The sequence below is a fragment of the Sturnus vulgaris genome, chromosome 1, assembly GCF_052056855.1.
Source record: "Sturnus vulgaris isolate bStuVul1 chromosome 1, bStuVul1.hap1, whole genome shotgun sequence".
In the NCBI taxonomy this organism is placed as follows: domain Eukaryota; kingdom Metazoa; phylum Chordata; class Aves; order Passeriformes; family Sturnidae; genus Sturnus; species Sturnus vulgaris.
Window position 1 is genome coordinate 32,040,256 of NC_142243.1, and position 16,691 is coordinate 32,056,946.

Consider the following 16,691-nt stretch of genomic DNA (forward strand, 5'->3'; position numbering starts at 1 on the left):
TTTCTATTTAAAAAAAAATCAATAAAAAAAACTTTAATCATTTTTATTGCTTGAGCTACCTTTTTATTTGCTTTCTCTCTTTTCAGACCCTATACCTTCCACTCTTAGTTTTCAGCAAAACTAGTTTATTTTCAGAAGTGGTAGCACAGTAACAGGAAAGCCCTGTTAATAAAAGATTAATTTCTCCCAGACATCCTGCAAAGGTCTTGAGTGCATTCCCCAGTCTTTCAAAACCCTTTTTTCTTTGAAATTATGATGGAACTGGTAGCTGCCAATTGTGGCCTTTCCCAATTTCTAAATGATATTTTCAGTGAACACTCTGACCGAGTACCTGCCAGCTCAGAATTTTACTGGAAATCATATATTTGGCAAAGTAAGACACTGGAAATGTCATAGAACACTTGGTATAAGTGATCTGATCAGCTTAGGTGCTGGGATGGGAACATGTGAGAAGATGGGACTGAGTATTAAAATATGAATTTTAATTCCTGTCTTTTCAGCAGCAGGGAGTACTGGTACTTAATGGAAAGAAAATACATGTGAGTTTGTGTGTGTGCTGTGGTGGTGAGAATTAGGACATTAAGCTATAGAAAACGTCATAGTTCATTAATGAACTTCATTAGTAGTGTTGCTGGTTGGAGAGCTTGCTCTTCCTTCTTTGATTTCCAGAGACAGATTGTTCTTATGTATCTTAACACAAGATTTTGAAAAGAATTAAGAGATAGCAGCTTGTAAGTTGAGGAGAAGATACCAAAATCTTTGTTGAAAGTGAAGGTTGCAGGACTTCAGTCCTCTAAGCAGATTTTGCAGTGATGTTTGTTCTACCATCATATTCCATAGGCTTGCCCTCGAGGCTTTTTGTATCTATCCCCTCTTTATTTATCTCTCTTAAAAACTCACTGAACACAAATATGGATTGCAAAAGCACGCTTGCCTACCAGGACAGACATGGTATGGTGATGTAGCTGTGTGGGAATGTAACAACGTGTGCTGTATGAAATAAAGGCAGCTATCACAGTTTGAATCAAGCTGTTAGGGGATAACAGTTTCCCTGCAACTTGTAATTACATTGACAAGAGGTGCTGCTAAGCTGGCAGATACAGCTGTTGTCAGAAACCTTTCTAAAGAGACTTGTCCTGCTAGGATTGCCATGGCAACTGGCTGCTGAGGAAAACGCTTGTGGGTGGGAAGAACTGTACTTGGCATTCAGAAAGTTGAGATGGTGTAAGGAGTATAATGTTCCCCAAAAAAACTTGTTCAGCGTTTGCTAATGTTCCATAATTTGAGCTTTTGAAGCATGTTAATGAATCACCTGAGGGCACACCCTTCCACATACCAGCGCAGCATCCAATTCTGGTATAATCAGATCATTTAGGCAAGTCTGTGCTGTTAGCAAATAATATTATGAAGTGACGTGCTCTTCAAAGTAGTCTAAATTTATAGCAAAATGCCTCATAGTGAATTATTTTGATACTCTGATCCGCCCTGTTTTTTGAATTACAGTTGTGAATCTGATTTTTTTAAAGGAAGAGGGTTTTTTGATTCTTTTTTTTTTTGCACACAGTGTTGAGATACTTTTATGTACAAAGCTGCCCTGACTGGCCTGAGCAGGGAGCAGCCAGCAGATTCTCTGTTTCATTTCTGTATGATTTGCACATCACAGGTATTTTTGGGGTAGCATGCCTGGGAAGGAAACGAGCTAGGATGTAACCAAAGCCATTCAGGTGAGGATGGAGTTGATGTGGGATGTAGTGGAGCTTTGGTTGTGTGTCGTATTGTCACAGTATTAGAGATAGATTGCTGCACATCACCCTTTTTTTATTACAGAAACAACTTTTAGGGTAGAGATCTCAAACACCAACCTTAACGTGCTTTGGCTTATTTAGTAGATGGGAGATTTGAGCTACAGTGGACCTTGGCTCTCCTGGGTCTTATATTGTAAGATGGTTTTTGGATGAAAAAGAGTTTTGAGTTAGTGGCTGGGAAAACGCAAGGAGCTTTCTGTAATTTTTTTTCCCTACACAAAGGGAAAAACAGATTTCTGTGTGTTTGGCTAAAAGTTCCTAAACATCACAGAATGATAGCAGTTGTGGAATTTTAGAGAATTTCCTTAACTGCTGCCTTATAAAAAAGAGGCTTTTATTTCTCCCTGGCATTATCTGAGAAGTGCAGTACTTATTTACTGATACAGTTTAAAAGGCTGTGAATGGTTTTAAGTGTGATAAACAGCAGAAATACGAAGGGATTGTGTGAAAAGATGTTACATTTGCATGAATTCAGAAAAATGTTGTACAAACAACAGATAGGAAAATCTGCCACTGTGGATTTCCACAGTAACACCCCCAAACCTGAACTCACACACAGCTGTTTCTTTTTCTTGCAGTCTAAAATTAGTCATAACCAGCTTTGTTACTTGCTTGACTTTTCCTAGAACATCTTGTTTCTACATAAACCAGATTGTCATTGCGTGGATCCTCCATCCACTGAAGATACAATGTTTGTGCACTTCTGTGCCAACTAAATTTCCACAGAACACAGCTAAGAAAAAAATATCTGAATGTAAGGAAATCTAACATACAGTTTGTTGATTTTTTTAAAAAACCACTTTTCTACAAGTTTTTATTACTATTTTGTGTTGAATACAAGGAAATAACTTTGAAAGAAAAGGTTGTGGATGTTCTCTTAAGTAAGAAAGTATTTGCTCACTGTTAAAAGGTGGGCAATGATTTATTTGGGAATGGTGATTTGTGGTGTTGGTGGCTTTGAGGGATACTTAAAATGCCATCATGAGACTATCGGTGCACATCTGAAAATACAGAATTATTTAAATCCTTCTATTTTTTTGCTTAGTTTGTTTCTTTGCTGGCATTCTTGTCTTTGTTTTTTGTTTTATTATCATATAAGTGAGTCTGAAAGGCTAACAACATTTAAAGACTGTTTCACTACCTAAAGAGGACTATTATAAAAACATCTCTGCGGAATGAGAGCAATTTAGGTTGCCCCTTGAGGGATATAGCCTGATGTGATGTTTGGGCTTTTTTTTGGGTCAAGAATATTCCTTACTTTCTCTTTCTCTTCCTTGTAGGAAGGTCAGGCTGGCTGTACACAGAGTGAGAGTTTTGCTGCACCACTTAAGGTGTAGCAATGATGGGAGTGAGGAATTTAATGAGGCCCTGGGCTTGATCTCCCTGAATTAAGGGGTAGGAATTTTCAGCTGGGGAAGAAAAAAATTCCATGTTTTCTGGAGACCTGCTAGCAAATGGGGAGTAGTTGAAGAAATCCAGTACTGGAATGAGAGGAAGGAAATTAACAATTAACCTTTTCATGACTACTAAAGAAAATAAAATTATTCTCATTGGTTTATGTGTCTTTCTAGCATTTTGTTAATGTTTTGAGGAGGGAGAGTTCTGTGTGTGTTTATCTCAATTTTTCAAAACTCTAAACTGTGGTCTCTGTGTGTTAGTAGCACTGTCTGGCTGCTGTGGCTCTTGATGTATCTTTCCCTGGCTTTGTTGTAACACTGCTCCAAAAATTATAAATAATTCATAGAGAAGGAAGCATCTAAGAAAACTGCTGAAAGCTTTGAACAAACCCTACATGCTTAAATTAAAATAAAAACAAGAAGTTTGGCTGCCAGAGTGAAAGTGTAGAAAAAAAGCTAGGTATGGGTTTTTTTTAAAAAATAGGACTATTAATCATTGCCTTGCTTATCTCTTGAAGCCATGCCTGCTTTTTTATTTCCCAGAAGTTTCACTTTCTTAATTTTCTAAGGAAAATATAGTGTTGCATGTATGAAGACGGGAGTATTTCCCAAAAGCATGGCTGAAACCTGATTTTTTTTTTTGGAAGCTTGTTTTGCAATTTGCTTTATCTGCCTCTCAGTGCTTATCAGGTGACTTTGGTTCCCTTCTGCCCCTTTACTAGGAAAGCTTTCAATTCCATCTCCACGGAAGATGCTCATTAGTCAATGCATCTAGTTGCTAGAAATAACTGGGTAATCAGAGTTCCTTGGTGTTTGTATTGCTGTGAGAGAGGTATCTCCTTGAGTTGCCCAAATTACTTTTCCAGTTTTAAAGGAAGAGGCAAAAGTGGAGAGACAAAAGGGAAGAGGCTTGAAACAGAAGTGACCATCAGCTTCTTTAAGAAGGAAAGTGCATATTGGTATATATGTGTGCGTGAAACATGAGTTAAAAAACTACCAAGAGATGAAATAGGATGAAAGGGAAATTAGGAGCAGGAACAAATTGTCAGTGCAGCCTGGTCAATACTGAGGTATAATGAATGTATTTTTGGTCCTTCCACATTCCTTCAAAAAAAAAAGGAAAAAAAAAAAGAAAAAGAAATTATTTAACAGCTGAATGAGACAAATTGCTGCTGCAACCTTTTGAAAGGAACTAAATTATTAACATGGCAGGTGTTATCCGAAAATCTGTATGTTCAAGAGGCCTGAATAAAGTTAATTTTTAAACCGCTTGAATTGTGGGAAAAAAAAATCCCGGTAAAATGTTGTTTCCTCCTTACAACTTAGGCACCACAAGTAAGAACAGTCGTTTTGGAGAGCAGTTCTCACAAGCCATAAAAGTGGTTACAGAAGTTTGTCTCACTGTTATGTGTCTCTTGGAAAAATTACAGAAGACTTGGATGGAGAATGACTCAATGCAAAAAAGGATTCAATTATGCAGAAATGCAGTGTGTTGCAATTATTTTTCTTAGAAACCAGAGTTTAACAGTTATAGACATATATTTTATTTTATTACCATTTTAGTTTCATACATGTAGCTGGACAACATCAGCACAGCACGAAAACCTCTGTCCTTCACTAGATAGCATGAAAGGCTTTGCCTCCTTTGCCACAACTGATTTATTTGTGGAGTTTTACCTTTTGTGTGCGCTAAACCCAGACTTTTTGACAGCCTTGTTTTGTAAAGAAACGTAAGGAAATCAGAACGTGGTAACGAAAGGGTTTCTGTTCTGCAGTAGTTAAAAACCGTGCTGAAGCTGCGCGGATTCAGTGCCTGTCTTCAAAAGCAGAATGTCCCCACTCAGCGTGTGCTCCCTTTCCTTGGGGAGCCGCCCGGGAATGCTGTGGGAAGATGGATTAGGACAGGGGGAAGCTGCCATCTAGTGCAACTTCTCAGAGCCACAGTGCCGAGAAACACGCCTGCGTGTGCCGGCATAAAGCTGGGTGATAAGGACGGGGCTGCGCTGCTTTTTTGGGAGTTCCCTGGTCTGTGGCAGGTGCCCTGGAAAGGCAGGGAAGGGATGGATGGTTCCTGTGCATCTGGGACAGTGACAGCAAATATGCTGTGGCTATTTTCAAGTATAACCTAAACCACTCACTTTAAATGTGTTTGCTTAAGAAGCTTGACTGTTTTATATCGAATTTAGCTAATTTACTGAAATTACCGAATTTACCGAAACAGCTCGTGAAGTGGACTAGAAAATGATGAGCTACAAGGAGAACCCAAGTAAATTTTATTTTTGTTGCTTGTGAAGGGGAAACATCTAGAACATGGCATACATTTGATTGCTGTTGGGGATAAGAATTTACTTTGTTTGCTAAATCCCAATTTCAGTGTTTAAACTTGGTAACATTAAGGTAAGTGTTAACGTGCATTTTTAGTGTTGCATCCTGTATGGGGGAGATGTGTGTAGAAGAATAGCTGGGTTGTGAGACGGGGCTGTTTAGGGATTGACTTTCACAGACTTTACTGATCCCACAGTAGCAGTTGCAGGTTCCTGGAGATCACAGGGGTGACTGAGCTCGGTGGGGTCCATAAGCCGTGTCAAAGGTTCACAAGCAATGCAAAGCTGTCTTGGAACTTGTTTTCATCCCATTGTCCAGTTTGGTTTTGATTCAGTTGGCTTGGAGATAAAGGGGAAGAAAACTGTTAATGTGCACCAGAGCTGGAGCAGAGGCAGTGGTGTGACTGGGGAGTCTCACAGGCACCCATCTGGCAGAGGAGAGAGTTTCTTTGGTGCCGTTCTGATGACAGTGTGTGTGAGGTGCTTTGGGGTTTTGCTTTTGTTTTTCTTTTTCTGTGTTCCCAACCCCAACAAATAGCATTCTTCCATGATAAACATAATGAAAAGGGCTTTGTTCTTGAAGACTACTTGAGTGATGTACTAAACTGTTGAAATATTAGACAGGACATTGGCACCTGTTTCAATTGTGAATAGCTAACAGTGAATTCATGTCTGCATGATATGCATTGTGTCTTACACTGCCAAAATACTTGAAATGCTGCTGAAATGAGCTTACAGCACTTTTATGCTTCTGGTAGCTCCACATGTATTTGTGTACCCCTCTTGTTTTGTGTTGACAATGTGTGGCCTCATGTGTGGCTTGAAAACTATTTTTATTCAGGAACACCTCAGCCCCCACCCCATCTCCTCACCCTTTCTAACATTATTCCTGGTTGCCTAAGCTGAGGTGCAAATGAATGATGACATGAAATCTTCTGACTTTTCAAGAACGTGCTATTATAAAATAAAAAAAAAATTCTGCTATCTGAGGTGGGGAAGTTATCATAGCAGTCTCACAAATATTCTAAATGGGGAACAATGAAGAAGAGAGGAGCTCTGCTGAATGTCAGGTATCCCCCAGAGTGTGTGAGTGCTGCAAAGGGTATGCAAGTGGTAATGAGTGTGGAAATGTAGAACTCCCTGCAGAATTAATGCAGTTTTCAAGATGACTAAGTAGCAGCTGGAAGCAGGCCATCTTCAGACTCTTGTGGAATTTGTCCTAAGTATTTTGAAATCTTTGGTAGGTGAAGGATGCAGAACACGAGTTTTGCTGGCATCATGCTCGAGTTGTGGAGCCACAAAAGTTGTCCTGTTTTAATGCAGAGTATAGTCACTTAACCTTTTATTTTGCTGAGAGTAATTTTTAAGCATCTATTTTCTGTGTTATACCATTCCACAGAATCTTGGCTGCAGTATTTTCAGGCAGAAGAAATGTCCAAGATACACACAGTTAAAAGGTGTGTTTAGTATTCTGCCTGTCGTACCCACTTCAATTATATTGACTGTAGGTAGGTGAGCAAATATTTTGGATAGTGCAATCAGGTGTCATGACGTCCCTGATTTTGTTTCCAGCTCAGTTAAAATGAAATTCATGCAAATTCATTGTACAGGAAGCCCAGTGAACCCAAACAGATGGATGAGATAGCTGGCTATTAAACTGAAGCAGACTGTTTAGTTCTGCTTAATCTGTCAACCTAACTGTCAAAATTGGCTTTACTGAGTTAAATTTTGCTGTTCAGCTGCCTAAGCAATGTGCTCTTCCTTCAAGATCTCTGAAGTGCTGGTGCCCTCTCTCACTGTCACAAGCCTCACTTGTTTTGAGGCTCTTGGAACTGAGCATCTTGTCTTGCCTTGTGGAAACCTGGTGCATGTCAAACGACTATCACAGGTGTGAGTAAACCAAATAAAGTTTGAGTGCAGAGTAAATGGCATTATTTCAGTTGTCATTGCCTGTGCTTTCTTAGTTAGTTTATGCTGGTTTAATTGTGTCTCTCCTGGATACTGTCCCAAAACTAAAGATGATTGACTGGAACATTTGTTCTTTAAAAAGTATTTATATAACGTATGTCTTGGAAACATAAGGAGATAATCAGTGAACTGGGATATCACTGGGACATGATGTTTATGAAAATTACAAAGATAGTTCTTCTGGAGTAGAAAGGCTTAAAAATAATTTCAAAACTAATAGAACTTGATGTAAATCCTGTGTTCAAAGAGGAACGTAGTGGTGCTGACCACTTCACCAGCTCTGCTATGAAACGTTGGTGAGAGGATGGCAGCTTTACAGATAAAATAACAGAGGTAATTAGAAGTTCCCTTGATTGCAGTTCAAGTAGGTACTCACAGTAATAGGGTGTAATATACATACTGACTTTTCAGACACTGTAGCTTGTTTTATGTGGAGGTGTCTGCTAATTTGTGATTTTAATTTTGAAATGTATTGGAGATTGCAGCGTACATATTCAGTTTTTTTTTTGGTGGGAAGAAGAAAAAAATATTCATGCTCATGTTTAAAAAAGGTAACTATTCAGTTGCTCATTAAAATAAAAAAGTGTGGGAGGGTGGGATAATTTGAACCATTTAAGGATGCAAGGTGATATCAGAGCTAGCTTTAGTTATTCCATATAACTCAAAGTAGTAACTTGCATTAAAGGGACCCAAAACCTGCTCTTGTGGACTTTCATAAGCATTGCTGTAGTTAATGAAGCTGGCTTGGAAGGTGTTATCACTGAGTCTGGTGCTTGATTGTGTAGGGTGGTTTGTGCAGTTGTTTGCATGGTGGTTTTTGTGGTTGTTGTTGTTGTGGGTTTTTTTTTAAATAAAGTCAATTTTGTAGCTTGAAAAGCCTTTAGCCTGTTTTAAAGGAATTTAATTTTATGGCTTGCTAGTGTGAAGAGCTTGCATCTACATAAAGCAGACTATAAAAATGCTGCCTGTGTACTTAATGCTCTGTGAAGTTATCTAATGGCCATCATCTGAGCCATGAGCTGTCTTATGCACACAGGTTGGAAGGGGATTTGTTCCTGTGGCTCCCGAGCCATCTGTTGAGCTCCTGGATTTTCATTTAGTCATGTGTAGACTGTTAAATTTTCTCTAGTGCTTGAACTGGTATTAACTAGAGTTTGGTTGCCTGGGTAAATCTTCTGCTACATTAGGTTTCTGTTGCTCTAGTTTTTGAAGTATTATCCTGCAGAAATCTTGTCTTGGAAAGTGGATAGTTAGAAAGTGTTCTTCATGAGATGGGGTCCTTATTATTTTCATGTGTTGTGCTACAGTATTTTTTAAAAAATGAACTCTTGCCTTATGCAGGAAAAACAGAAGGAAGTCTGTAACAAAGCTTGTGCTTTTGGTCACCAGAGATGTCCAACAGTGCAGGAGTGCCTATTAAATATTGTCTGTTGTTGTTTCATATTTTTATGTGTTGAAGGAATAAACTCTGTTCCCCTTCTATAGTAGAACTTAATCCACTGGCTTTTGTTATTCAGCCCATTAACGTCTGGCTGAATTACAGCAACTGTTCAGTTGATAATCAAAGCTTTTAAAGCAATGTGTGCTACAACTTGGGGATTTATTTTTAGTTGGAGTTTGTCCATCTTGCAATTTCCAACCACTGGATCTCATTCTGCCCTTATTTGTTACAGGTTAAAGGTGTCAGGAAAATTAATCCACAAACACCAGAGGTTTATGCCCAAAAAGGAGACAGAGGAGTCCTTTTTGCTTTATTCGAATGAAGGGAGAGGCCATGGGACATTCCCCTGGGATCTCTCAAATTTTTGGAGGACGCAGCCTCCTTTTTATTCTATTTTCCCGGCCGCATTTCCCTCTTTTTCCCCATTGGGTGAGGTACTTGAGAGGCACAGACTTCCCGGAACGCCTGATACCTGAAATTCCCCTCTAATCTATAACCTTCCCTTTTAATTTTTAATTCTTATAGAATTCATAGTTTTCCTCCCATTGCTTCTTTCATCTTTCGATATCCAATTTCATTTATCAGCAGCCTTACAGTTTGTTTGTAAAGGCAAATATCTTTTTCCATTCATCAATCAGTGGAATCCATCCCATTGTTTCTTTTATCTCTCAGTGCTAGCCTTATCTACAAGCAGATCCACAGCTCATTTGTAAAGACAAATTCAACATTCCTCTCAAAGGTTTCTAGTCAATCTTTTGTGGATACTTAAAAATTCCTGATGAAGTCCATTTCTAAGATTTCACTAGATATACTATAAAATTTAGAAACACTTCCGAACCTGTGTTTCTACATACTTATTTTAAATGTATCTGCAGATACACTTATATTCTATGGCTTGTTAGTAGGAGATGTTAATTTGATTGCTCATCAGCTCCATGTGAAACTGAGATTAGTGCCAAGTTAACTCTCCTGTTGTGTCCTGTTTCCTCACTAATTGCCCTCCACGCCAGACTTTCCAGGATTTTGAGGTGAATATGTGTGTGTGTGGTAGGGAAGAGAACACATGCCAGGACAGTGTGTTAGAGGAACTTCAATAATTTTACTTACCTTTTTATTTTTGGGGATGAATGTAGAAGGAAATAGCAAATTTTTACAGCAAGTCTGTAAAGATGTAGCTTGATCTTCCAGGTTCACATATATTTTCATATTTCTGTGGGCTTGTTGGGTTAAGTCACAGTGAAAAGAACATTGCAAGCCTGCTTGTGAGTATGGATTTTTAACTTCCTTCATCCATTTAAAAATTTTCGTTTTTGCTGAGTCTGATGGGTACCTCTAACTAATCCTACCAGTCATTCAAGGAAGCTTTTTTGGTTTTTGTTTCCAGAAAATTATTTTTAGTTTAATGACCTTTCTGCTGATAATCAGTAGGGAGTTCACAGGTCACCTGCTTTTCCTGCTAGAAGCCAAGGATTTATTTTTATTCTAGAGAATGCTTTTCCAGCAAGAAAGCTTCCGTAGTCTGACTTTGTGGATGTTATTTTGAATGTATAGACATGTGGATAATCTAAATTCTGTAATATAATAAAAACCTGGAGGACAGCTAGGACATTTTAAGTTTTCAGTGGCAGTTAAGAGTCACACTGTTACCAGCAGTCATGCAGAAACTCTTCCTTTAGTTGTTTGATCATGTAGTCATGTTCTTTCTCTGTGAAGCAAGGCAGTCATGTCATAGGAGCAGAGGTTAAAAAATTTTGCTTTTTCACTCATTTCTCGTCAGGTATGTATTGTGTTACGTGTACTTCACAAGGATTAATGCTTTTTTTAGTTTCAGTTCCTAGGTTCTTTGGGCGAGAGTTTCTGATTTGCTTTTCCTTCTGCACAGGAAAAAACAGATGAATTGGTTATCAAGAGAGATGAGGTGCAGCAGAGTTTGTATTCAGGAGCAACAGAATTAAATTTGGAAGTGGATCAACCACCCCTCTCTGAGCACTCAAGAGCATTACAGGTGAGGAAGTTGCTCTGGTCAGTATTGATTTTGAAACACTGAGAACCTGTTGAGGATGTTTGTTCAGTGTGAAACATTTTATCTTTGGAGACCTGGCAGCAGCGGATGGAGCTTTAGGTTATAGTCCCAAGTGAAGCTGTACAGCTGACACCTGTAGTTCTTAACATAACTATTGATCTTACTCTCCCAGATGTTTTGTTTCCAGAGGGGAATTATTATTTAGATCCTGGATTTGAGCCTCAGCTTTTCTTTTATGGAACTGTGTTTGGTGACTGACAAGATTTCACAAAGCACAGAATATTTAGAAGTTGAGTGCTAATGAGAAAACCTACAACTAAAAAGTCAATGCAGTTACCCTGAAAATTGTGGTAGAGTGTTGGTTGGTTAGATTATATGCTTCCCTACCAAGAGTCTCTTTTCCTCCCAGCCAGCCCAAAACCAGAAAAGTATGGATAGAGAAGGGGAAATGGGCTCCATAGTGGCAGTAAGAGCTTTTGCAGAGGACTTTGTCAATAAAAATTTAACTGGCCTTTACTAGTAAAAATAATATATTTTCTTATTTTTTACCTCAGAAATATTACTTTCCTTAATTTTGACTGTGCAAGCGTGTGTGGAGAGGGAAAACTCTGTCAGTAGTTGGGCAGCTTGTCTGTATAAATTCCAGAGATTTATTCATCCACGCATATAGGAGATTGCATTCTTATGAATAATCACCAAAGTTACAGTCTGCATATAAATTTGTGTAAGGTTGGAGCAGCAGTAATGAATTGAAGCATTCAAATTTTCATGGAATTACTCAGTTTCCAATGGATTCATTTTTCAATGGCATTTAAAACATCTTTGATACACTTATTTTTTTTAATGGTCTGATATACGGATTGGTATCTAATTGGAAATGATACTGGATAGGTAGCACTCTGTGGCTTTTTATTGCTGGAGGCTCTGTGAGCATCCTGCTCCTTCAGAGGGAGAAAAGTTGTGGTGTGTTGTTAATAGTTTTTCTCTGTTTCAGAGTTGGTTTGGGTATTTTTCTCTGTGTGCACGCTCAAAGGTTATGCTGTGCAAATCCACTAGGTGGTAGGCATTAAGCATCTTGTAGCTATTTGTACAGGAGAGAAATTTTAACAGTGCTTTGCAAATATTTGAAGGGGTACCGAAATACTGCTGATAAGTGTGTTGATTTATTTTTGAGCTTTTGCTTAACAGGGTTTGATGGTCCTCTGTTGTGTTAGGAGCTGGAACCTGCTTTTGCATGCACATGCTGGTGAAATTGCTAGTGTTTTAGAAAACTGTGTTTCTGGTATGAAAAATTAATGGGAAGAAATAGGACGTAACTTACAGGATTCTTTCCTCGAGGACAGCCTGGTGGAATACATGCAGATACTCTTCTGGTGTGACTAGTGCTATTATTTTGTAAACAGAGTGTGATATTGGATATGAAACTGTTACTGATCACTTTTCTCTGCTCTATTACCCACTTTAGGCTGCTGTTAAGAGGCCTGATTTTTTTTTTCTCTCTCCTTCAGAGTGTTCCATTTGAACCTGGCTATTACCTTGCCCTACCATTTTCTACCCATGTGTATCCTGGTGTATTGAATCCCAGCTATTAAAAAAATGCAAGGAAATTCTGTTGTGAACTGGAATGATTTAAATAGTTTCTATACATATAGCACAAACCTCTTCCTGGTAGTTACTTACAGGGAACTATATTTGTACAAAGCTCATGCCACTTGGCTCAGCTGGAAATTGCTGTTTAAACAGCTGATTGCATGGAATGAGTGCTGCTCATTGTAGCAGCTCTTGTTATGGAAGTAGGTTTATAATTTTTACAAAATACTGTTTGTTCTGGATATTTTTTGCCACTGTATTCAGTAATTATAATGTGAGGAAATCCTTATTTTTTGGCCCCAATCTGAACTTTTGCTGTGCTGTCTGTAGTGCCAGTTCAGTGTTGTGGCATCATCATGCATAGTTCTACAAACTGGTTAAACTCACTTCCTCACCTCCACTGTGCCTGCAGCCCTCAGAAAGGGGAGGCCACTGCTGTTCCAGCCTCTGGTGCTGCTGTCAGTCATTTTACTTGGTGTTCCACTTGGTGGCTCTCACCTCTGCATTTCAAGGGTCAAAAGGCTTTACATTCAGAAGCTCGGCTTCTCACCTTGTTTCTTAGTACAAATTCACTTTGTTGTGTGAACTTGTTTTCCGAACTTTTTTTCTGAGTTTGAGCAGTTCTCTGAGGTGCATTATAAATTGAATCCCATTTAGCTCTTTATCCTGATGGGCATGACCAAATCCATTGGGGAGAAGTAACAAGAATACAAACAACTTCTTATGAGCTGTTAAGCTTTTTGTGGTGTATTTTTCTTCTGTGTTTTCAGCTTAAAAATTAGAGTCAATGATCTCTGTGTGAGATTCTTTTCTGCATTGCATTTTCTAGTAGACATACTGGCACTTGATCTCATAGGAAAGTGGAATATAAAATAAAGTAAAATATACTTCACTGGACATAGAAACTTTTGTAGTAAAAGTAATTTTACACCAGCAGAACTGCTAACTTTTGCTGTGTTGAATGAATCTTGATTTTAGTAGGTCATATAAGGTCACTGAATTCATCAGCTATGCAAACCTGTTTTTGTTTGATTCACTTGACACACAGGAGGTGACAGCTTATCTGGAGATGAAGTATGGTCAAGATTCTGAAGCAGATGACTCAGGAGGTATTTCAACAGTTCTTTGAGTGGAAGACTGTTAAAATAAAGAAATTAATGTGTGTCACAAATAATATGGACACAACTCCGTAAATTCTTGCTGACTGGTTCAGTGATATCTAGAAGGTATGACGAACAATCAATCTCTCCTCTAGGTGAAAATGATGAAATGTGACACTTTCTACACAAGCTTGTGAGGCATAGGCATTAGTAGGGACAAGTGTTTGTGGCAGGGAGATTGTGCATGTGAACAATGGCTCTAAATCTCAGTGTCTCAATACACAGCCTAAGGTAATGCATTGAGGAACAGGGTGTTAATTTTCCTTTACTCTTGGTGCAGAGCTGGAGTTTATACAAAAGATGTCCTCTCAAAAGAAAACATAAATTTCAGTGCTTTTATACAAATATAATTTTGGGTGTGCTCTTCCACCTTGGTTGTGTGACTGAAATGCCTTAATTAATTCTTTCAAGTGGCCTTTGGATAGAAAGAGTTCAGATTTTAAAAGGTTCTAGTTGAAAAATGTTTCTGAAGGTGGTGATGAAGGATTATGTAAAGAGCAGCCAATCTGACTGGATGTGATGTAGGTACAGGCTGCAGGCAAGTATATAATAGATTTTCTTTCTCATTGAAATACTGAGCGTGAAGAATTTATACAAATAAAGTGCACATCATCCTGCAGTCACATTCTGATGCTCTGTCTCAGTCTGAGTTGTAGGAGGTTTGGAGCAATGAAATTGGCTGCAGGTTATTTGTCTTAAAAGGAGATGGATGGTGCAAGTGAATTACCATTCACTGAGTTCTGCTTGTAAAGAAAGCATGAAGTAGGGAGGTAACTTTGAGACTTTCCTACCTCTGTGCTTAATATCTATGTTTTTTGTCAGTTTAGGACTCAATCTTCCTGGAAAGACAGCCAGCTCCTCCTTCTCCATTCCTGTAGGCCCAGCTTCCTCACTCTCCTTTTTGTCACTATTGCACATAAATATTCTGTTTGTGCCAGCACAACCTCCCTGCCCCTGTGAGTTGTACATAATCACAAGAGTTGTGCCCTCTCACAGGGAATAAGTTTTCTGCTCTTGCATTTCATTGTACCCAGAGCATTTACTGTAGCCAGATGCAGCAGTTTAGACCTGGTGCATGTCATGTAGAGGATAATGGTAATGAATATAATTACTTACAGCTGTTTATAATCATGTTGGTTATTAGACTAGGCAAACAAACATGCAGGTGGATTTCTGTGATTGCAATTCAAAGTGGTATGCTGCATGTAGAAGCATGGCTGAAGTTTGTTAGTATAGTAACAACTTTGGTTTACCTATTTTAAATCTGCACTTTTCTGCAAAAGCTTCATAGGTACAGGAAATGTACAGAAATTTGGTATGGATTGGTAGAGCACTAGCTGTTAGATCAAGGAAGAAATTTTCATTTGTCCTTCTTTGTCACTTCAACTTTTGCTGTGCAATTTTACTGTTGCAATTTAGCTTCTACCTCCTTTAAAAAAGGGTGAGCAATTGTGTAGAGGAAATGCTTCTTTGAAGTGTTTCCCTTCTCTTTATTTTAAATACATACTCCTCTCCCTCTTTGTCTGTATCCAAATTCATTTATTGTAGCATCTATGAGAATCCATGCAACAGGAAATGCATAGATTTGGGTTAGTGACAGACAAGGAAAATTTCAGAGCCTGTATGACTCCTTTTCAGTACACATCTCCAGACTTTTGGGAACAACACTGTTTGAACTCACTGTTCAAGTTTTCTTTTTTTAATTTTTTTCAATTTTTTTTTTTTTAGTTCCTTTAAGCTAAAGACAATAAAACATTTTCAAAATATTTAGTGGAATGCACAAGTTTGATAGGTAAATGAAAATGAACAAGGTGGGGTTTGCAGGTTTCTGTTATGACTGTGTATCTAGCCTGTTAAATACATCACCATATTTCTATTTTAGTTCTGGTTGCCAGGGTAATATCTCTTCTTCTGCAGATATGAGAAACAAAACTTTACTAAAAACAATACTCAGTGTAATTATAAGCTGATCTTACTGATTTTTCTCTGCCCCTTTCTGCACTTTATATCTTGAAGTTATTTCTGACTTTTATGAAAGTACTTATGGTTTCGTGGTGAAATCTTCAACCTTATGCCACACTTGATAAACTGTGAAATAGATCCCAGGATGTGTCTTCATCTCAGGCAGTACCACATAGGAATGGAAATCTTATGTACCGCTGTTTGGGCAGCATATGTTGATTTTTGACGTGAAACTTAATAGGAGAGGGATTTTGATTCTTCTACTGTTTCATATTTTGATAAAAAGCCAAATGAGATTAGGAGAATAAAACCCAATCAAGGGAATAATTAACTTTATTTTTGCCTGGTGAATCTCAAAGCTGTTAGTTCTATAAATTGTTCTATTACTCAAGCGTGAGGTGAGATCTGACACGAATGCTGATTTTATTTCCAGTAGGTCTAACTCTGCATTTCTTGCTTGTTTTTGCTGTCTGATTGCTAACTTCTTATTTTCAATTGCAAGGTTGATTGCTTGGAGTTTTTTTTCCTTTCTGCTCTTTGAAGTGTTGTAACCTGATGCCACAAACATCTTCAGATTCAGAGGAAGTGGTTCGCAGTGGGGTGAAATTCTTGAGTTGGCTTAACTAAGAAATACTGGGAAAATTGGTTCTTCTTTCTCTATGTGCTGAGAAGCTTTCTTTGAGCTTTACCAACTTTTTGCACATGTGCTGAAAATACAGGTGAAAATTCTGTTTGAAATAATGGGATTGCCTCTCTGGGTCCATGTGTATGCATAAATTTTCCTTTTTTTTACTTAAGGGATTAACAGTTTTTTATGGCTTTCATTTTGCCTAGGACAAGTGTTGGCCATTTCAGTAACTATTGCGTCTGTCCTTTGGTGTAGCATCATACTACAAAAAACAAAACCCAGGAGTTTAGCTTGTAACTGCTCTTAGTGATAGAACCAGTGATTCTCACTGCTTGTGTGCTTTAATATTCCATATATATTTAACTGTGCTAGCCTTAAAAAAACCTATGTGGA